This window comes from Cervus canadensis, chromosome 1, assembly GCF_019320065.1.
Source record: "Cervus canadensis isolate Bull #8, Minnesota chromosome 1, ASM1932006v1, whole genome shotgun sequence".
In the NCBI taxonomy this organism is placed as follows: Eukaryota; Metazoa; Chordata; class Mammalia; order Artiodactyla; family Cervidae; genus Cervus; species Cervus canadensis.
The window spans coordinates 10,024,735-10,047,457 of record NC_057386.1 but is presented as its reverse complement, the minus strand read 5'-3'; the positions used below and the strand labels follow the sequence as shown (position 1 = coordinate 10,047,457).

The window sequence follows — 22,723 nt, the reverse complement described above, 5'->3', positions numbered from 1 at the left end:
GGCCTCGGGATGTTGCTACGGATCTACTGCAGCCATCCTGCTCCCAGCCTGATGGGAGGTACAGGACCTGTGTCCTGGTGACAGAGAGAGGTGCTGGATCACCTACCCCTGCACCAGCCCCAACCTGGACTTCCTGTCCAGGAAGTGGATCCCAGGGTGTGGGATCACTCTAGGCACCAGGAGGCCTACACGTGGGACCCAGAATCTGTGTCTCCCGGGGCCGCCAGCACCCCAAGTCGCTGGGCCTTGTTCTCCCTGGGCTCAGCCTCTGGGGCTCTATTAAAGTGGCTCCCACCTGGGCAGAGGTCCTCCATCTTTATTTCATCCGTGGTAGGTTGGAGCTTCCCTAAAGTGCACAGGAAAGATAAGCAATAAACCAGAAGCCACAGTTGCTCAGCGTCCATGATGCTTTGCAAGCATGGATCTGTGCTCCCAAGGACACTGCTGTTGGGTCGCAGCGGCTCTGAGGCTGGCACAGCTTACCGCCAGTCACCCTTGGTTCTGCCCCAGGCCGATCTCCTCCTTGGGTTTTCAACCAAGCTGCGGGGACCAGTGGTAGGAAGAGCTGCTGGCGGATCCTGAGGCCAGACCTGGGTGGGGAGGGGGCGGGATTCCCAGCGCCTCCAGCTCCCCGGCTCCTCCTGCTCTGGTGAGGGTCTGAGTCTGTGTGGAGCGGCTCTCAAGGCTCCAACCCCTGGTTCCCAAAGGGGAACCCCGTGTGTTTGGCCCCAGGATTCCTTCTGACCCTGGGGAAGCCCCCTTTGCTCTTCTTGGAGTTGGCCTCAGCTCTGACCCCTATAAGCTCCCTCGTGTTCTCCATTCATTTACCCTTCCTCTGTGGGGCTCCCGGTGAGACCACTGTGGGAGAGACCCCAGGGGCTCTGCCTGTGCCTCGTCCAAGAGGATCTCTGGGGAGCCATCCCCAGGCTCTTTGCACCTCATCTATTGTCACTGTGAAACAGCAGACCCCAGCCCAAGCGCCCATGTCCCACTTGAGGAGCATGCCTCCTTCCTGGCAGAGCAGCTGCGAGTCCTGTGAGTCCTCCTTGGGCTCAGGAGGGACTCAGGTTCCTCACTCCTCCCACGTCCACATGCGGCCCCTCTGGGTCTCTTCTTGGGGAACGGCCTGACAAAGTCCAGATGACTGCAATCCTACTGTCCCCAAACTACTCTAGACATCTTACTTGAGGTCTTAGTCTGCTTCTGCAGCCATGACAGAATAGCGCAAACAGGGTGGCTTAAGCAGCAGGAGTTTAATTCTCACAGTTCCAGAGGCTTGAAGTCTGAGATCAAGGTGTGGTGTGGTCAGGTTCCAGTGAGGGCCCTCTTCTGGCTTGCAGACTGCTGCTTTCTTGATGACATCACATGGTGGGGAGGGGGCTCTGGTGTCTCTTCCTATTAGGGTACTAATCCCATCACAAGGGCCCAATCCTCAGGCTTCATCTAACCCTGATCACCTTACACCTCCAAATACTGTTCCATTGAGGGTGAGGGCTTCAGCGGGCTTCTCCAGTGGCTCAGTGGTAAAGAATCCTCCTGCGATGCAGGAGGCTCAGGAGCCGCAGGAGACACAGGTTCAACCTCCCTGAGTCGTGAAGATCTCCTGGAGGAGGGCACGGCATCCCACTCCAGTATTCTTGCTTGGAGAACCCCATGGACAGATGAGTCTGGAGGGCTAGAGTCCATAGCATCACAAAGAGCTGGACGTGACTGAAGCGACTTAGCACGCATGCACGAGGGCTTCAACATATGAATTTTGAGGGGACGCAAGCATTCAGTCCAGGACACCTGCAGTGAGAGGAAGTCAAGTCAGTCCTTCAGAACGATGATATTATTTATATCTAAAGACACCACTAGCCAAGGGGAGCCTCCTGCCCCTTGAGCGCAGATCAAGTGTAGAAACATTCACAGTATTAGTTATAAAGGTCAGTAGTAAAACCTTTTCACTGTTGCTCAGAATTGACTACCTTTCATACATGTACATCCCCACCCCAATATCATTTATCCATCAACAAATTCTCAGATATCCACTGTTGCCTTTATACACACACACACACAGACCTACACACACAACTCTGGACACAACCCCTTATTGTTTTAAATTACTCTATTCTTTTGCTTCTCAGAACTATAGAGATCATGCCTAAGTAACCTGCAAGATCTTTGGATGTGCAGATCTGGCTGTTTTCCTCACTGATCCATTTCAGTAAGAGAAGGTCTCAGAGAAGGGGGCTCTCTTTTGAGGGTCATGTCTTTAAATCAAGTTTGTTTTTTTTTTAAATATTGTAGAATTTGGATTACAGAGGAAAAAACTTTAAAAAATAATATTTTTCTGTAATCATAGAGCTGATTTGTTGACAAAGGGCATTTTCCTGTTTAATGCTTAATTGTAGTGTTCTGTATTATAAAATTTTCCTTTCCTGTCTTCAGCCATCCTTTTAGTATTCTTCGGCTAATTCAGTCATTAAAAAATGATGTTGTGGAAAAATACTTAGTGATTTAGTATGAGACATAGTTAAGTGAAAAAAAAGTTATAAAATGGAATGTACAGTATGATCCCACTTAGTACCAAAAATATATATTCTATGCATAGGAAAGTCTGGGAGGGTATTATGCTCAAAATGTTAACAGGAGTTATTTCGGGGTAGTGGGATTGTGGGTTATTTTAAATTTTCTTCTTTTTGCATAAGTGTAGTTTCTAAATTTTCTGCAGTGAATATGTATTCCTTTTATAATAAGGACAAGATCACAGATCATGCCAAAGGCTGTTCAGATTCTCTGACCACAAGAGGCCCAGGTTGCTCCTCCTGTGCTGGACAGCTCCCATGTTCAGCCAGGGGTTGCTCACCAAAAATTTCCCTCCCATACTCCTGGGACTCTGGGCTGGGCAAAGCTGATGCTGGTTTTCCCTAGTACTGAAGTGACTTGGCGACCCCTCCCTGACAGGTGGGTTTATCACCACCCTCCTTGATGGGCCTCTAGTCCTTTACTGTACCCACGTCAGCCAATGGTTGTGCTGGTGGCGTGACTGGCTAAGTCCAGGGGCGTGGCTGGGGCATGGCCTCAGGAGGATTTCTGAAGCCTGGACAGTCCCCCCCACCTCCCATCCCCAGTGCTGGAGGAGGGCTTGGCTCCCAGCCCTGGCCGCAGCTAGGAAAGATGGACAGATCAGCCTGTCCCATCCCCAGAGTGGTCCTACGAGAAAAGCAAAGGACAGAGCCTCCGTGGTAGAGAAGGTCAAACCCCAGCTCCCCCACCAACTAGCTCTTCATCGACTCTCTGAGCCTCAGCTTCCTTAACCTACAAAATGAGGGTGATGCTGTGAAAATGAGATGAAATACGAGGTTCAAGGACCTCGGGTGGGGCTCGAAACAGGGCAGGTACTGAGCATATATGCCTCCTCTTTCTCCCCTTAAGGAAGGCATAGTCCATTTGGGGACACTCCTACCCTGGTATAAATCAGTGAAGTCCACTGGGGAAGCTTCTACATGTCAGTGGACATTCAGCTCCAGATTGATGAGGGCTCTTTCAACAGGAGTCATTCATTCTTTAACACACATGCATGTATGCACATATGTTTTTAACAGTCGCCTGACAAAAGAGAGTCACGGAGCAGCGACTGGTCCCTGTGGCCTTGCCTGTGTCCTGGGAGTCTAGTGTGCAGGTGATTCAACAGTAGCCACCCCTGGACAGGGCAGCAACCAAGCTCTCCAGCATCATTGAGACAGAGGCCCAGGCTCCCTACTCTGAAGGCGTGGGCCTCCCTCACTGGCCAGGTCATCTTCCTCTCCTCTGACCTCCTAAATATCATCCACTGCCCAGTCCACTGGCCTTGGACCTTGGATCTGTCCACTTGTCTCCATTTCCTCGGGTACCAGCAACCATTGTCGGCTTCCATGGCTGCAGCCTTGACGCTTCTGTCCTGCAGTGAGAGGCACCCTCTTCCACTGCAGGTCTGCTCATGCTGACCCCTCCCTCACCTATCTGTGCTGCCCAAGGGCCCTGAACGGTCCAGCCTGGCTTTGCTGCAGGCCACCCCACCCTGCCTTTAGGGCCAGCACATGGGGGACATTACAACAGGGAATCTGGGCCTACCTCTCCCCCTCCTTCCCCAACTCCTGTGCAGTTCTCTCACAGATCTATCATGCAGAGGACCACTTTGGGATGTCCTGGAGAAACAGGTGAGAGGTGTTATGGTGGTTCTGGTGAGACCTCCCTAAAAGAAATTGGATAAGGGCTAAAGAAACACCGAGGAGGGCACTGGGCCATCTGCTCTGCTTCCTGGAAACCTGAGCCCTGACACAGCAAAATCTGGCCATGAGTATTCAGATCACATGAAGCCCCTCTCTGGCCGCAGCCCCCTCTTGAATTGGTGTTTGCTCAAGCCCATCGCTGGTGAGCGTGTTTGTGTGCGTGGAGGAAGCTGGTCAGGTGAGCAGCTGGTCAGGAGGGAAGTGTTTCAGAGATGGAGGTGAATCACTGCGAACATGATTGGATTTACAAAAATTGGTTTGACACAAATTTTCAGGAATCCATCTGGGCTCCATGAGAGGTAGAGCTGTTCCCTTTTCTAGATTCCCAGGAAGCTTATGTTCTGGGGAAACTGGGTGTATTTGCTGCCAAAAGAGGTTTTATTTTTAGCCAAATGTGAGAAAGGGAACGGGGGCCCAGCGGTGGGGGCCGGGGTGCCGTGAGTGGAGCCCTGCTGGTGGGAATAGTGGCGGAGAGGGCAGCCCTAGAGGTGGGGACTGGGCCCTGGCCTCAGAGGGTCTGCCGCCTTTTTCCTTCAGGGGAGGACGGTTCCCTTCTGCAAGCGTTTCTGTGGGCTGGGATGCGATGGTGCGGCCACTCTCCTCCCCCCCACTAGTGTGCTAAGATGAATACCAAACGCTACCAGCCATCACGCGTTCTAAATTTACAGGGTGCTTGTCCTTCACTGGTCGCTTAAAAGTGAAGCTGCCTTAGATGACGAGGATGCTAAAGCTGGAGCAGCGTGGCAGCTGCCAGCTTCGTGGGCCCCACCTGCTGGCCTGTGCCGCCCTCCCCCGAGCCCTGCGGCCTCCTCACCCAACCTGGGCCTCCGGGGTGGGGCAGCGGTCAGAGGCCACAGGGAAGGGTGGGCTTGCAGCCGGAGCCCCCATTCCCTGAATGCAGGCACAGTCTGTGTGGGGACTGAGACGTAGGATCTGGGCACTTGGCAACGACACTGATGTTTCTCTGGGCTGCATCTCCCAGCCGGGAGCCTGCTGTTCTATTTTCCTCACCACCAGAACCGGCCAAGTCCTCGGCCTGGTGGAGCCCTGCAGGGGCGACACCCCAGGAGAGCTTGAGGGGGCACAGACTGGCACCAGAATGCCATCCCCTACATCCACCACCAAATCCCAAGTTGCTTAGATTCCACTGCTGAGAAAAGACCCTCTTAAGATGCATGTGGCCTTGGAGGAGCCGTCCCCCCGACCCCTGAACTCCCAGAGGCCCATCATCTGTGCACCCTCAGCACTCTCCTCACGCCTTATGGTTCTGTAACGAGGACCCGTAGGAGCTTTATCAGGGTTCCCCCAGCCCTGCTGTGTACACCCCGAGGGCTAGGACAGAGTCTCATTGTCTCTGAACCCCCAGGGCTGAGACAGGCTAGTGTCCAAGGGTGGAGTGAGTAAAGGAACTGGGGAGAGCCCACCACCCACCCTGGTTTCTCCTGGTCTGGCTGGTGGGGCTGGCTTGCCTCTTATTGTTGAATTTCGTGGGTGGATTTCACCACAGCCTCAAAATAAAATACTGTCAACTGAGCTCCAGGTGAGCAATCGCTGGGCATGGGCTGAGGCATGAAGATGGAGATGGCATGGTGCTGGCCCATGTGCATCTCATACACTCAAGGGGGACTGGACACATGCACCGTGCTGGGTGGATGAATGCTGGCGGGTGTTTATTCACAGAGCGCTGAGAGTGATGAGAGAGGGTGAGGAACGGCATTTTGAGTAAGTCACCCCCCCCAAACCATCCCAAAGTCTCATCACAACTCTCCATGGCAGGAAGGGCTGCTGGCCTCCTAGGAGTGCATGACCAGAGGGAGGAGGGCCAGAGGCCTGAGGCGTCTGGACCCTTGCAGACGATGGGTGGAGTGCAGGGAGCGGGGATGGTGGAGAATGTGTGGGCAAGAGAATGATCTGGGATTCAGAGAATGGATCTCGGCAGGCTCAGTGGATGGGGCTATCCAACTCTAGTGCCAAGAAAGCCCTTCAAGCAGGGCCTCCTGGCTGGGTGTGGACCATCATCACCCTTTTGAACCTGCTGGACCATCAATTGTAGATGAAAGTTTTTCCCTAGGCTTGATGTTTGTCTTAAAGATATTCTGTCCCCATGGGTTTTTGTCTTTACTCTGGAATTCTCTTAGTTTGGGCTTCCTGTCCTGAATCACATCAGAAATGCTTATTAACAACTTTCCGGCATGTTCCCTTCTCTGAAAACACAGCTTTACATCCAGGGACCAGTGCAGGGTCCTCACCCTAGCTTGGCCTCTCCAGAGTTCATGGAGCTTGCACTCACTTTGCCAGAACTGAGGTTTTTTTTCCCCCAAGGTGGGTAAAAGGGAAACACTGTGAGCATATCCTCCTCTCCATGGGGGCTGTACTCCTTGTCTTTGCATCCCTTAAAAATCCTCCCATCCAGGCTTTGCGTAAGTTCAAACCAGCTCCTGTAGAGTTGAAATGTTCTGGGGAAGGGCTCTGTAAACTAGCTCTGTCAATGGTCAGGTAGTTAGTATTTTAGGGCCAGGAGGTCTCTGTCACAACAACTTAACTTGGCCATCAGTGTGAAAGCCACCTTAGGTAATATGTAAATGAATGAATGTGGCTATGTTCCCATAGCTTTGTTTACAAAACAGGTGGAAAGCTGTGTTTGTCCCCTGGCCTTGGTTTGCTGACCTGTTGTAGAGTGTCCAGGGACTCCTGGAAGCCTTCGGGTCCGTCTATTTCCTTTTGGGGGACAAAAGGCTCTTCTTTCTTTTCTCCCTCATGCCTCCATGCTCAATGTGAGCTTCCTTGACTGGTAACACTGCTATCGTTCCCCAGCATCACCTCCCATGACATGTGTGTAAGCCTAGCCCATTGTCTCCTTTGGAAGGTCCCTCTTCTTGCACAGACTTGGGTCTGCTACCTGGGTTTGCGGCCCAGCTACTTCCCCATGACCCCCTCCCCACTTTCACAGGCACTCCCCTCTGCACTTCAGAACTGGCCAGCTCCTGGACTGGGCACCTTTTTGGTGGCCAGCTGCCCCAACCAGTCTGTAGCTCCCTCCCTTCTTTGTCTGAATTCCTCTAGACACTCCTGGTCCCCAGTTGCCTCTCTCCTGGGAGACATAGAGCTGGTTCTTTGGGCATTTGAAAAATGCAGGTTCTAAATGACGACTTGTTTCCCTGAATGCCTCTCTTCACCCCTTACTGGAAGTCTAGACTTTGCTTCCTGACTTTAAGGTCTCAAATTCACCTGTAAGCCAGGTGATTTATGTGGGGTGGGGCATAAGCCTTTGTTGGGCTTTGTAGCATCTTGTCAAACAAAATAATCTTTTCCCTCCTAACTTGTCTTTGGAAATAACTGTAGACTTGCAGGAAATTGAAAAATCGGTGCATAGAATCCTAGGTACTCTTCATTGGGATGAAAGTGAGTTTTTGATGTCAGGAGTATCCTTTGCGCACTAAAAGAGGTCTAAAAAGAAACAATTTGGAATTGACTCTGAGTGATGTCTTCCTGCCCCATTTGTACCTGCTCACTGTTACCTGGGAGCAGTTACTTAGCCCTCCTGCCTTCATCCTGCCAGAGAGTTTTTGAGCAGGGCTTTGGAGGCACAGTGGGCTGGGAAAATAAGCGTTGCCTCAGTTACAGTGACACCTGGGAAGTCTCAGGTGGGAAGGAGAGGCACTTGGAAGGGCTGTGATATGGAGGTGTCAGCAGGAACCCGCTTCCCTGAAACCTTTAGGGGAGAATCTTTCCTGGCCTCTCCTGGCTTCTGGTGGCTGCTGATAGCCCTCGATGTTTCTCAGCTTGTAACTGCATCACTCCAGCCTCTGCCTCTGTTGTGACATGGCCATCTCCCTGTCTCTGTCCTCTCTTCTTGTAAGGACACCAATGATATTGGATTAAATGCTCTACTCTACTGTGACCTCATCTTAACTTACATCTTATTCTATCTGCAATGACCCTGTTTTCAAATAAGGTTGCATTGAGAGGAACCAGGGGTTAGGATTTCAATGTTTCTTTTGGTGGGTGGGTGGGGAGGGACACGATTCAACACACAGCAAACACAGACCAAGTAGAAATAGGGAGAGGTCAGGATTCCATGTGCTGCTCTGCTGGGACCCCACCGTGCCCCCTCCCTTTCTTCTTGGAGCCCCTCCCGGCTAGTTTTAATGAGGTGCTGCCTGACGGCAGACTCACTGAGAGGCACTAACAGGCGCACTCTTCTATTATTGTGGCTGCCAGCACTCCAGGACCAACTGGGTTTACAAAAATAAAGTTGTATCATCTGCTGCATGTACCGCATCCCCTAAAACAGGTTATTAAGGGGAAGTGGGGAATATCGGAAACAGATGGAGGAGTCTTTGATTTGCATAAGGTGCCATTTGCATGGCTCAGAAGCCTCTATGGAGGGAATAATGTATAGAAATACACATACGTAAGCCCTCGGTTGGGAAACAGAGGCACACTGATCAACCACAAAAATAGATGTGAGAGAGACTGGGCTAGGAGGGAGAGGGAGAGAGAGGCAGGCGGGGAGAGGATAACAAGCAAAACCAGTGCCCAGCACAGAACTCCCAGCACAGCTGTGGGGCCGCCCTCCCTCCAGCTCCTTTTCCAGCGTTGTGGTTTCAGAGCTGATGGATTTTATACATGCAACGGCAGGATGGTATTTCCGAAAGATCTGGCTTTTCTTTTCTCTCCCAGAAGGGCAATTGGTTTAAAAAAAAAAAAAAAAAAAAGACAAGAAAAAGAAGAGCATAGTTACCAGCAAGCTGGCTGGATGATCCTGGCAGACAGAAGTTTGTGTGCGTTCTTGGGGTCCCCTGGTGCAGAGAGCTAGTCCTGCACACAGAAAGAGATAAGAGTGAGGAATGCAGAGAGTGGTGATCCTGCCAGGCGAGGAGAGGAGATGAGAGGGTGGGCTCAGGATGGTGATACCTGATCTTAGGATTGGCCGATGGTGGCGGCAGGGGGAGTCCTGAGGGTCTGCCACCTGTGAGATCCTTCTGTGTCCCAGCCCCTCACAGTCCTCAGCCTCGCTGACTGATGCTAAGAGCAGGAGGGGCTGGGCTGGTGTCACATGGTGGTTTTGTCCCACACTTTCTCACGTGCCTGTTTCTCTCACCAACAGAGGTGTCACTGGAAGATGGAGGTGGGTCACTGTCTGCACAGGGTCCTCTGCAGAGAGCAGGACAGCCCTGGTTCCGCTGCGCTCTGACCCTTTAATTGTATGTACAGGGTGACAGAATTGAGAGCCATTGTCTGTTTCATGTCCAGCCGCTGGGACATGGTTTAGCCAGAACAGAACTCCTTCCACCTCCCACCTACCTTTGATATGTTGATTCCAGGGTCCTCTGCACTGACCATTCTGAAGTCTGTGTTGATCAGACACTTCCTAATTTTTGACCTGTTTCAGCAGTGGGATGGCGGCTACTCCTTGGCTGGGCATGTGGACTGCTGTCCTGCCATCACTGTTAGTGCCTGTTGATGAGGGAGTATCACCCCACCTAACTCCCCAGGGTTTAATACCATGGGAGAGGTGACAAAATGTATGGATGGCTCTGTTGGGGTCACCTCTCCTTTGGGAAGGAAGCCACTTGGCTCAGTGCCATGGCTGTCTTCCTCGTGAGCCTTGTGAGTGCTTTCCACTGGCCGGCTGGCTAAGGCAGCTGGTTGACCACCGTGGGGCCGTGCTCCCCCTGGGGAATGGAGCTGTTGCTGGAAGGAGGCCACCCAGGGCTCCACTCCCCAGGCCTCACATTCCTGGGGGTCACGTGACTAGTTCTCCCTCATGGGCCGTGAGTGGAAGTGATGCCTGTCCCTTCCCAGCAAGGGGGTGAGTACTGGGCGGCAACCTTGTTTCTCGGCTCTTGTCCCTGGCTTGTGGCTGAGAAATGGGTAACTGTGGGGCCCTGGGCCCTGCGTGGGAGCTGAGGCTGACTGTGAGGGGTGTTGTGATGTGAAGACCTGTGGACAGCAGGTGGCATGTCCTGGTGAATCCAACTGCTTTCCCTATGCTTTTCTACCAGGCTGGAGGTTAGTGGTTTCCATACTGGGTGGGTGACATCTGCAGCATCTTGCCAGTTGTTATCTCAAGAGGTTGGTCAAAATTCTAAATAAAAATGAGTTTCCCTGCCTTTTGGTTTGAAATTTATACACAGGACATATAGTCAGACAAGAAAAGAGATTTCCATTACAAAACTTCAAGCTTAGAAAAATAGATGGTAATGAGTGGTATTAGAATATACTTCCCAAAGAATTCTAGTCAAGTGCCTTTAAGACATTGAGATCCCGGCAAGCGTGAAAACTTCAATTTGATTTACATGTACATGATTAGAGAGTGCTTCAGAGGTGCAGATAGTCCTCCACTACTGGGGGTGGAATAGGGGTAAGAGAAAGCTCTGTGGTGAGAAATGAAACCGAAATTGCCAGGGCACAGCCCTATGGAAAGAACAGGAATTAAAAAAAAAAAAAGAAAGAAAGAAAGAACAGGAATCATTTTCTTGGAAATGAGGATCGCGGGCTTTCTCACTTGTTGGGAAACTCACTGGTGAATCCAAGTAATCTCAGCAGAGGGGCTTGCCAGGTGATGTGGAGATCTTTGCCGTCTGGCTCATCTGGTCTGGAGTGCATTAGAGATTGTCGTCACCTGACATACCTGTGGTCCTTTAATTTACAGCAGCCTTGTCAATCAGGGGAGGTTTTACACCCCGGGACATTTGGCATTGTCTGGAGACATCTTTGATGGTCACAGCTTGGGGGGCAATGGCAGTGCTCCGGCATCTAGAGGGTGTAGACCACGGACACTGCCCAACACCACACTGTGCCCAGGATGACCCCACCTGTCAGTGGTGCTGAGGCTGAGAAACCCTGACTTATAGGGGCATCTGGCAAGGTTGGGAGGTGCCAGAGGGCCCTTTCTGTGTGAAAGCCATGAAGATAACTTTCTTTAAGCACCATGTTGGGCACTTGTCTGATGGTGAATTATACGTGGGAATCCTTGTTTTTGAGTTATGTGACTGTGCAGGTCCTGAGCATGTGGTGCCTGGGGAGAGTCTGTAAGAGGGGTGACTTCTCTACTTCTCAAGGCATGAGGTGGGGCAGGGCTGCTTTTATAATTGTGTCTCTAGCCGAGGTGTTTGCTTCCAGATGCAATGCTCTGTGTTCAGTCTAGACTCAGTGCCCTGCCGGAGGCAGCAGTCTGGGACCCAGCATTCCACACATCGTTGGCAGGGAGCAGCTTTCACCACTTGAAGCTGACGTCCCAGGGAGGGTACCTTGCTGACTACTCAAGAACACTGCTTTGCAATGGACCCCCAGGGTGGACGTGCTGGGCAGGAGAGAGAAACCATTGTCTTGCTGTTTTTTCTCCTCTTAAAACCTCTGAAAGGCTGGAGCAGAGCTCAGCTGCCTCTACCAAGCAGGGCGGATGGGGGAGAGGCTGTGTTAGGCACATAGGAAGCCACTTGCCCACGTTAATGCTGGTACTGTTTGTAAATATTGGTTCTAGGAAACCAGCTCTAACCTGCGGTTTGTCTGCCGTGTGTTGGTAAACCTGCCCGCACATCACTCTTGGCAGTACTCTTCTGTCAAACTCATTTCTTATCCAAATGGGGAATGGAATGATTTCATTATTCCAGGACTCTCCAGAATCCTGGGTCCCACTCCCTGGAGGGAGAGTGGAAGTTTCCCATCACAGAAGAAGGGTCTGAGGATCATTTAACCCAACTCTGGTTTTAACAATGGGGAAACTGAAGTCCAGAAGGGAAAAGCAAAGAGGTGGTCACAAGTGTAGGCCTGAAATCCTGGCCTTTTGTCTCCCAGAACAAAGCCTACTCCACCTAGGAGGCGAAAACATAGGCCCTCTTAGGGGTGTCTGGCCCTGAGGGCAGGAAGCGGAGGTGAGATTCAGGACACAGAGACCGTGGGAGGTAAGGTACCAGGATGCTGGACATCCCGATATTGGCCAGTTGGAAAGGTTTGACTTTGATTGGTTTTGCATTTCATCAAATTGCATTTAATTTGTGTTTTTGCTGGTCTTCCACTCTCCCATTGGACAGGCAGCTGTCCCACCCCTGGTCATACTCCTGGCGTCTGGGCATTTGCCTGATGCTCAGGGCTTGGGCTTAGCAACTCCTGTTGAATGAACCAATGGATTCCTTGATCTGTTATTTGATCAGCTCATGGGGACTCTGAACTTGAAAGAAGGAAACTCACTGACTAGAACTTTGGTCTTTTTACCATATGCTGTAGACTGAATATTTCCAATCTCTCAATATTCACATGTTTAAAATAATCTCTGACGTGATGGTATTAGGAGGTGAGAGCTTTTGTGATGTGATTAGGTAATCAGGGTGGAGCCCCTGTAAATGGGGTTATGCATGTGGGCTAAGTCATATCCGACTCTTTGCAACCCTAGAGACTGTAGTCCACCAGGCTCCTCTGTCCACATTCTCTCTCACAGTTCTGGGAAGCCTGAGATCAGGTGCTGGCAGTTTCTGTGTCTGGTGAAGACTCTCTAGCCATGGATGTCTCACCACATCTTCACAAGGCAGAGAGAGACTGTCTCTTGGGTCTTTTCTTCCAAGGGCACTAATCTCATCATGAAGGTCCATCCTCATGGCTGACTCACCCCCCCTTCCAACAGTCCACCTCCAGATAGCATCCCATTGGGGGTTAGTGTCAACATGTGGTACCTTCAGTCCACAGAGTGGGGGTGGCCCCATGGAGCTCCTGGCCCTGGTGTCAGCAGGAGAGTTTCTGTGTCTCGAGATGGAGCTAGAGACGTGTAGATACTGAGGAGTGCTTTTGAGGAGAAAGAGACTCTTTAGACTCTTGGACTCGGGGCATGGTGGTGCCTTCAGTGAGACTTCACTACAAAAGACTTCTATAGTCAGAGCAGTTTTCAGAACAGGCATCAGCGAGCAAAGACACCTGGAGATTGTGAGTCCTCTGGGGTGCCCAGTGCCTCCCAGGCACCATTTTCTAGCCTTGGAGGCATACACACTTTTTAGGAGCATTTCATCAACTCAATGGACATGAGTTTGAGCAAACTCCAGGAGATGGTGAAGGACAGAGAGGCCTGGTGTGCTGCAGTCCGTGGGGTCACAAAGAGCCAGACATGACTGAGCAACTGAACAACAGCCAGGGTGCAGCCCTCTATCATGGCCTTAGTTAATTCCTACCTCCTTTCTCGCCCCATACCGTAACTGAGATGGGCTGCCCCACAGTGGTGGGCATAATAGGTGGGCTCCCTTCTTGGATCCTGGAGCAGTAACTTCATTGAGAAATTTGCATGTCTACTTCACCCTCAGTGGGAATTTGTCAGGCTATACAATGAAAGGTTAAACTCTTTAGGATTTTTAATGACCCGAAATAATTCACCTGTTTATATTAGCAAAAAAATAAATTGAGAATATATAAATATTGAGTCCCAATAGGACTGTATACAAACACTCATTGCTCAAGGCATCCTTTAGACAGTGGGTTTTGCCAGTACGTAATGGATTATGAAATGGATAATGCCCATTGATCCTGTAATCCCATTTCAGGAAACATGGAGTGCAGAAATTGCTCAAATACCCAGTCTTCCTTGCACAAGGATACTTATATCTGCACTAAAAAGTGGGAAGTATTTAAACAAACTGTTAATAATGTGCTATCTTCAAGAATGACAAGTTTGCTGATTATATATTTACATATTAATAGAGGATGAGATGGTTGGATGGCATCACTGACTCAATGAATATGAGTTTGGGTAAACTCTGGGAGTTGGTGATGGACAGGGAGGACTGCTGTGCTGCAGTCCATGGGGTTGCAAAGAGTCAGACACAACTGAGTGACTGAACTGAACTGAGAAGAACCTGTTGAAATAATGCCAAATTAAAACTGAGTCATATAAAACAGATTCCTGACAATAGCAAATGTAGGTCAATGATGGGAGAACTGCATGCCCTTCTGTTCGTCCAGTGGCTTTTATATGACTTACTGCTGTGGTCCAGGCCCTGGGAGGCTGGGATAGGGGACGGTGAATCCAGACTTCCCTGCCTTGAAGGGCCTGCTGACTAGTGGTTGGCAGAGTCGGCTAAGTCAAGGAATTCCAGGCTGAGTGACCACTGCTCAGCAGGGTGAGGCCTGGGGACAGCTGCGTGCTGCCAGCCTTCCTGCCCCTTCCTGGAGGACGGGTGACCAGGAGAAGGTCAGATGTGTGTGCATGAGGGCAGGACATGTGGGGTGCACTCAGAAGCCCAGGGCGGGAGGAAGGAGAAGGCGTGGTAGGACGGGGGGCCCACCTGGGGGTTGCGTGACAGAGGGCAGAGTGAGATACAGGCAGTGAGGGATGGAGACAGGCAGGCTGGTCGCCTAGACGGGCAATGCGCACCTGCTGCTTTTGCGTTAGTTAGGTCACCTGTGCAAAAAACTTTTTTATAGTAGCTTTAATGAGGTATATATCACACACCATACAACACACTCCTTTAAACCATTCAGTGGTTTTGAGTATATTCAGAGGTGTACAGCCACCACCACAGTCCATTTTAAAACACTTTGTTCCCCCCGACACCACCAAAAAAAAGCCCCGTGCCCTTAAGCTGTCACCTTCCAATCCTTCTATACCCCGAGCCCCTGGCAATCATGAATCCACTTTCTCTCTCTTCAGATTTGCCTGTTCTGGATTTTTCATCTAAATGGAATCATATGACTGGTTTATTTAACTTAACATAATGTTTTTATACGTTATTTTTTAATTGACACTAAAATCCAATTTTGTACTAAAGTGTTCTTAAGAGAAAAATAATACGAGTCCTTTCTGGCTAGAAAAAGGAAATTCAACTTCCTTCAATTAAAAAAAAAGTAGCCATGTATTAGACGGAAGGGCTTGGTAGAGAGCATGGTTGAAATCCAGAGGCTGAATTTTTTCTCTGTTAGTCTCCAAACCGGTGCCCCCAGGCCTGTGACTTGGGGAGAGGTGGGAGGCATAGTGCGAGGGCTCTCCTGGCTCAGGTCATGGGGGGGTCACAAGTAGGGAAGGGGTGTAGCTTCCTGAGTGAGGGAACCACGATGTGGCCTTCCTCCTCACCACTCCTACCTCGCACCCAAGCTCTCTGGTCCCTGCCCCTGAGAACCAGCGCTGTCTATGTGACTACCCCACAGGGCCGAACGGGGGTGAATTTCCAGAGAAGGGGTGCTTGGACATTAATTAAACACAGACCACCATGCACCCCTTCTCAAAGGGCTGTGTTTTTTCCTTATTTCCTCCCTTTCACTTTGTACGCCCCTGTCCCTACCTGTACCCCTTCTTGTGCTGGATCGGCAAGAGCTTGCTCGAGCGTTTGTGGGCTGCTCACTACCTGCTCCTCATGCCTTTCCTTTATCCAGCCATTCGCTCCTCCTGGTTAGGGTTAGGGTTAGGTTTGGCAGATCCTGAATCACAGCCCCGCACCTGGAACCCAGCCCCTCTGGCCTGCAGTCCCAGCGGCCTTACTATTACCCCATTTCCATCCTGGCCTTGATGGAGCTCTTTTATCCCCATCCCATTTTAGGGTACCTGCATGAGAGATAAAGCCTTTATTTTTATATTGTTTTTCCTATTATGACATTCTTCTTATTGTAGAAAAGTGGAACAATACCAAACATCAGAAAGAAAAGAATCCCTCTTTCATCCTGCTACCCTAAAATATAAATAAATATGGCTCTCTCTGTGTTTATGCATATTTTACACGTGCCTGTGCTCTCTCTTTCTTTGTGACCACAGAGTCCTGGTCCTGCTCCCACGGTCCTTGCTGACTTTCTTCCTGGTCCTGCACTTCTGGAGGAGCTTGTATGGCTGGGATGGCGGGAATTAAAAAGCAACACTTTTCCTTAAAGTCGCCCAGTAGATATTTATTGAGCACCTAATGTGTCCCTGGTGCTGTTCTGCAGGCAGGGGAAACACAGGGGCCTGGCTCACCCTGCTGGGAGTTCCAGCCACAGGCAGCCATGGGCTCATGTTTGTGGGATGAACCAGAGCAGGAGCTTCAGGAGCCCTTCATGTTCCAGGTCAGGCACTCCCTTGCTTGGCTTCATGCACAGTGGCCTCCACCATACGTCGTCTCTGACTGTTGCCCGCCTGTGCCTCTTCTTCATCACCTGAGCTGGAGACCGGGGCTATTTCAGTCCTTTTAGGTTGTGTAATCTCAGCAATTACACGACACCGTGACCTGACCTCCACTCATCCAGAACTTTTTATTATGCTCCAAGTGCTTAAGTGCTCTCAAGGACCCCAGAAGTGGTTTTTGTTCTTTTTTTAAAAAAAAATTTTATTAGGGCAGAGTTGATTTACAGTATTGCATTAGTTTCAGGTATACAGCATGGTGGTTCAGTTATTTTTTTTTGTGCAAATTACTTTCATTCTGGGTTATTACAAGAAATTGAATATAATTCCCTGTGCTAAACAGTAAATCCTTGTTGCTTATCTATTTTATGTATGGTCATTTCTATATGTTAATCCCATACTCCTAATTTGTTCCTCCTCTCCTCCCCCGGGAGGTGGTTTTTAAGCTTCTGGAGCAGGAAGCCAACGAATTCCGTGTTTGCATGTGGTGTCCCTCAGGGGTCGGGGTCACAAGCTTGGAAGGCCCTGCCCAGCCCTGCCACTCCCCAGCTCCGTCTCCCTGGACACCTGTGTGCCCTCTCTGAGTGTCTTGGAAGCAAAAGAGCCCGTTGTGCCCTGGGCCTGGCTCCAGAGCCAGAGCACAACCGTGAGGTCCTCACTCTTACTGTGTCAAGGGTCAGGGCTAGTGATGCAGACCTGCCCAGAGAGGAAAGTCCTGGGGTAGGAGCTCTGCTGTCCACCGAGAACCTCCTGGGGTGGGAAGTCCAGGCAGCTCCTTGGCCTCTCTTAGCCTCCAGTTCCTCCCCATCTGCTAATGGAGGAAGTCAGACTAGCTGGTCTCCTGGTGCCTTCCAGCTCCAGGACCTTGGATTCTGGGCCAGAGGGCTGGAGCCATCTGCTCACCCACCTTTTGGGGAACGGTCCCTCGGGGTGCTCCCTGCTACAGCTGCTCCTCGATGTCAGCCATGCTGTCATTTCAACCAATTCTTACCTGGACTCAGTGTCTCCTGAGTGTCTGAGGGAGACTCTGAGTGTGTGTGTGTGTGTATGTGTGTGCACACGTGCGCGTGCACAGCAAGTGTGCCGTGTCCTTTCTGCACTCTGCCCTTCTCTGTGTCTCTGGGGCTCTCCCCAGACGACCAGGAGAGGCTCTGACAGCAGGAACGGGACCAGCTTTGATCCTGTGCCACCTGCAAAGCCATGCAGGGACCCAAGCTCAGAAGGGCCAGCACTTGATGTGAAGCTCTGCTGTTTCTGTCCTGCAATGTGAGCAAAGGTCTGGAGTTTTCCTTTTGTTCTGAGGCCTGCAACTCACGTGGCCGGTCCTGGTCGAGACCCCTCGCTCACAAGGTGACACGTCAAGTAGAAGCCCCGGCTGGAAGAGGCGCCCACCGTGCTCTTTCCTGCAGCCTTGGAGGGGCGCCCAGCACTAATCTCGCCCTCATGCCTGGCCAGCTGAGGCCGAGTGGCAGGGGCTGGCCTCTTGGTGGCGTGACGCTGGATGCCTCCAGGCCCATGTGCCAAGCTCAAGTGGCAGAGGACATCAGTCACTCTCAGGCCTGTGTCCCTTTGCTTTGGGCGGGGCAGAGGGGAGCTGGATGCTAGGCTGATGTTTAAGCTTGGGGAGGGCATTGTGGAGTGTGTGAGTCTGCCCATGGGAGCCTGTGCTGGGGTTTTAATTAGCATCTCTGCTCCTGCCCCTGGGGCCCCCAGCACACTGGGGAGGGCAGCCCGGTTTACTGCGGCTGCAGGCTGCTTCCTATCTCGGCCTAACACTCTCCTCGTCCTTAGTGCCAGCCCTGGGGACGGAAGGTCTTGGCAGTCACTCTGCTCCTTCTCTATCTCTGGCCGGTGGGGACCAGCCTTGGTGCCGGCATCTCCACTTCCGCCCACTGACTCACTCAGTCTGTGGATACGTTCTCCAGTGAGCCTTTCCCCGGGGGAGGCGACAAGGATGAAAGCTGGGAAGGGGAGGCACTGTCCCAGGGAGGGGGCACTGGTCCTGCCTGCCTCCCATTTCCTATATGACCTTGGGCAACTCCTTTAACTCTGGCCTCATTCTCCTCAACTGCCTGGGTAGACTTGGACCCAATGGCTCCTACTATGCCTTGTGAGTCACTGAGGCTCAGGGGTCCCTGAGACTACCCCCAGGTCCAGTGATTCACGGGAGGAAGTCAGCAAAGCTGTTACACTCCCACGATCACAGTCCACCCCAGGGAAAGGACACAGATAAAAGTCAGCAGTGGGATGAGGCGCCCAGGGCAGTGGCCAGGTGAGATCTGGCCTGAGTGTCCAGGTTCCTGTCCCAGTGGAGTCCTGAGGACGGCCCCCAATCCTTTCAGAACCATGTTTGACAGCACTCACCACCTGGGGATGCTCACCTGAGCTCTGGGGTCCAGAGGGTTCACTGGGAGTTGACCACATAGACTTCACTGACCACCCACATGGCTGACCTTTGTCTGCAGCCCCCCAAGAGGTCAAACTGATACAGCATGGCCCGAGGCCCCCACCCCAAACCACACTGTCAGCACAGACTATCTGGCTGCTGGTAAGGCTGCAGGTAAACACACTCACAAAGACCCTCCAAAGGCTCAGAGGTGACCTCATAGGAACCAGGGGCAAGGGCTAAACCTTTTTTTGGGGAAAGCTAATCCTATACTGCACAGGCCCCAAGATGATTCTGGCCTTGCGGACAGGCAAGGTAAAGTGAAGACAATCCAGGGGAGTGGGGCCCGCCCCATTCTTAGTACAGGGGTGGCAGAGTGGGCAGGAAGAGGGGCTGAGTCCCAGGGGACTGGCCCCTCCCTGCCCCTGCCTCTTCTGTGAGGGCTTGGCTCCAGGCGTACCCTGGGGGACTGGGGCCTGACTCTGGGCTGGGCTGTGAAGTCAGGGCCGTTCTCAAATGAGAGGGTTTAGGAGACAGCTGCACGTGCTTTTCTCACCTGTCACCTGGTTTGTCTCTCCTGCCTTGTTCTCCCGTTCCGGCTGTCCCCTGGCACCTGCCCGGGAGCATGGCAGCCGGCCTCGGTTGGGCAAGTGAGCCCTGGGGCAGCAGTGGGTGTGTAGGCTCCCAGGGGCAGTCCCATCTGCCGAGAGGGCTGTCTGCCCTTCAGGAGAGCAGCAGAGTGGAGGCGGCCTTTGTCTCTTCGTTTTTTATGCCGAGTTCAAAGCTCAACCTTCCTCCCAACCCCTGAGCTCCTCTGTTTACTTCCTTTTTTCTGGGGCATGGTGCCCCTAGACCTTTAGGGTACCCACCAGCCCCAGGCCTTCTCCCAGCGGTTCCTAGGCTCAGCATCCTGAAGACGCCTCCCCTGGGCCAGCCTCCTCCTTCCCAGTGCTTCTGAGCTCTTTGCCCTGGCAGCCTTGGCCCCCCTTTGTTTGGGAGGAAATATTCCACTTATGCCATCTCCTTCCTCCACACGATGGGAAAACAATTTTTGAAATTGTTTTTCTTGAAAGCAGGAAACCAGGAACATGGCTCACTGGGCCTGCCGCCAGCCACTCAGCATCTCTGCACTCTGTGCTTCCTGCAGACTTTCCTACCCACTTGCTCATTTCATCTTCATGTGAGGGGAAACAGGGCAGGTGGCATCACCCCCAATTTGTAGGTGGGGACACAGGCCTGGCTGATTCTCGTGGGGCTCCTCCCTGGGGCTTGTCCTTGCAGCAACACCCCTGCCCCCACTTCTATGTTGAAGAAAATGGTGAGAATCAAGCAGATTCTCCCTCAGACCCCCAGGTCCAAGCCCCGCTGGCCTTGGAGGACCCTTCTCAGGCTTTCCCCTGTAAGGTGAGTCTCACGTCATTAGGAACACCTTGAACAAGCCCAGTGAACTCAGAGGTGGACCTCTGCCTAGCACCCCCTGACCTGGAGGAAGCGGGTCCTTGGCCCAGCTGTCACTCGGACCTCAGTTCGGAGAACCCCTCTTTCCTTGGTCTCCCTTCTTCCAAACTGCATTACCTCTACATTTTCCTGCTGCTATAATAGATTCTATACAGTCGGTCGGTGCACTTTAGCGAGTGATAGATCACTTTCATTGCTTCGCTTCATGATTAATTTCCCATAATAGTCCTCTCTAACACCAAGGCGAAAAGAGGAAGGAGAGAAAAAAACCTACATGATCCACTTTGTGCTTGGAGTATAAATGAATTAGATTTAATTTCTGTTTAATTGTTTCCATAGCTCAACCTCTGCTGACTTCACAGGATAATTTATTTTGCAGTCTCGGGGAAAAGGAGGAGGGGATGGGGGACAAAGGCTGTAGCCAAGAGGTCTGCCTGTGGACATTGTTTAATTACACCTGATAGTCTTATCTCCTCGTAATTATTGGAGGCTTGTCGGCCTTCTCCGGAGGCCTCCTGTCCGCACTGAGGATCAATTCCCGGTCAGACCTCGGGCCAGCTGCTTTCAAGAAGGCCGGCCATCTGCAGGGAGCATGGCGTGGAGTCAAGAACAGCAGAAGGGGTTCCTGAAGTTGCTGGTGGGGAGGCAGGATGCAGGGTAATGTGTCTTTGGAAGTGGAAATTTTCTGATGTTACTGTTGATGTTACAAAAATCATGACTAACCCCAGCTCATCAACACAGCAGTTTTCCCCCAAATCCTCTCTCTCTAGAGCTGGTGAGAGGCCAGGGTGGGCAGGCGGGGTTTCCACTGTTCCTCTTCTGAAGTCAGTTGTTAGAGCCTTGTTGACAACAGGCCCTCTCTGCCCAGTAACTGAAGCGCTTAGTGAGTGAGTGGTTGGTCAGCAGAATGGAGGCCCCTCTTGCACTCCACTCTTCCCCTACAGAGTCCAGCACGAGTTTTTTCTTTAAGATTTATTGTGGTAAAATACACATGACATAAAATGTACAGTTGGAGTCATTTTTAAGTGTTTATCTCAGTGGCATCAAGAACATTCACTCTCTTGTGCAACTGTCACCACCATCTATTTCTAGAATTTTTTCATCATCCCCAAGAGAAACTTTGCCCATTAATCAGTGGCCCCCTGACTTCCCCGGTCCCTCATTCAGTTGCTAAGTCATGTCCAACTCTTTGTGACCCTGTGGACTGCAGCACACCAGGCTTCCCTGTCCATCACCAACTCCTAGAGCTTGCTCAAACTCATGTCCATTGAGTTGGTGATGCCATCCAACCATCTCATCCTCTGTTGTCCTCTGCTCCTGCCTTCAGTCTTTCACAGTGTTAGGGTCTTTTCTAATGAGTCAGTTCTTTGCATCAGGTTGCCAAAGTATTGGAGCTCCAGCCCCTGGTAAACCTCTATTCTACTTTCTGTCTCTATGAATTTGCCTATTCTGCTGCTTCTGCTGCTGCTGTTAAGTCACTTCAGTCATGTCTGACTCTGTGCGACACCATCTAGGGATGTCATATTAGTGGAATCATATAATATTTATCCTTTATGTCTGGCTTATTTCTCTTAGGGTAATGTTTTTAAGGTTCATCTGTGTTGTAACCTTGTCAGTGCTTCACTCCTTTCTTAAGGCTAAATAATATTCTGTATGTGGATGGACCACACTTTTTCCTTTCATGGGCAATGAACAATGTTCTAGTGCGCTTTGGGACAGTCCAGAGGCCATAGCCCCATCCGAGTTACTTGAACATTCTCCTCCTCCCTGCCGTATCATCTCTGCCAGTCAGAGAAGATGGTCCAGGGGCCCCCTCTATAGATGCCCTCCCAACTTGGGGCTCAAGCAGAGCCTGGAGCTAGCAGTCCCTCTGGTCTGGTCATGAATATTCATGAAGCAGCTCTTCCTGGGCCATCTCCATTTAATCCTCTCAGTTCAGTTCAGTTGCTCAGTGGTGTCTGACTCTTTGCGAGCCATGGACTGCAGCACGCCAGGCTTCCCTGTCCATCAGCAACTCCCGGAGCTTACTCAAACTCATGTCCATTGAGTCGGTGATGCCATCCAACCATCTCATCCTCTGTTGTCTTCTCCTTCTCTTCTCCTCCTTCTCCTCTTCTCCTCCTTCTCTTCTTCAATCTTTCTTAGCATCAGGGTCTTTCAGCACCTCCATTTACAGATGGGGAGATCAAGGTCAAGGGACATCAGGGGATCTGGTCAAAGTCCCTCTGGAAGGGTCAGCACCATGTCCCAAGACCACATCTTTTGGGTCCCCAAGCCTGTCGAGTTTCTGCTATCCTGCACTGCCTGTTGGCTCCGTCCCATTCCACCCTCATCAGATGGAATCAAGCCGCCCACTGTGCCTGGAAACTTCTGTCTGTAGCCGTGAAAACTGCTCTGCAGTGCTCCATCTTCTCTGCCTCCTTGAAAATCCCACTGGAGGCATGGTGCTGAGGGAGGTCCAGGTTGGGGGTAGCAGGGAGCAAGTCACAGGTCCAGTGGTTCCCAGCATGACACTGTGGTGCATCCAGCCTTGGTCAGGGGTTCACGGGAGTCCTG

General features: G+C 51.5%; 1 protein-coding gene, 1 non-coding gene and 1 pseudogene across 5 annotated transcripts in view; 1 reads left to right on the top strand and 2 right to left on the bottom strand.

Annotated features, from left to right (window-relative positions):
- Positions 1-22,723, top strand: part of RBFOX3 (RNA binding fox-1 homolog 3) — a 430,522-nt gene that overhangs the window by 59,180 nt on the left and 348,619 nt on the right. The window lies entirely within an intron of this gene.
- LOC122425602 lies at positions 1,880-1,955 on the bottom strand (annotated as a pseudogene).
- On the bottom strand, positions 2,121-2,199 carry LOC122425632. The gene has a single exon (XR_006264936.1). It is a non-coding gene; the product is annotated as a small nucleolar RNA U2-19 (small nucleolar RNA).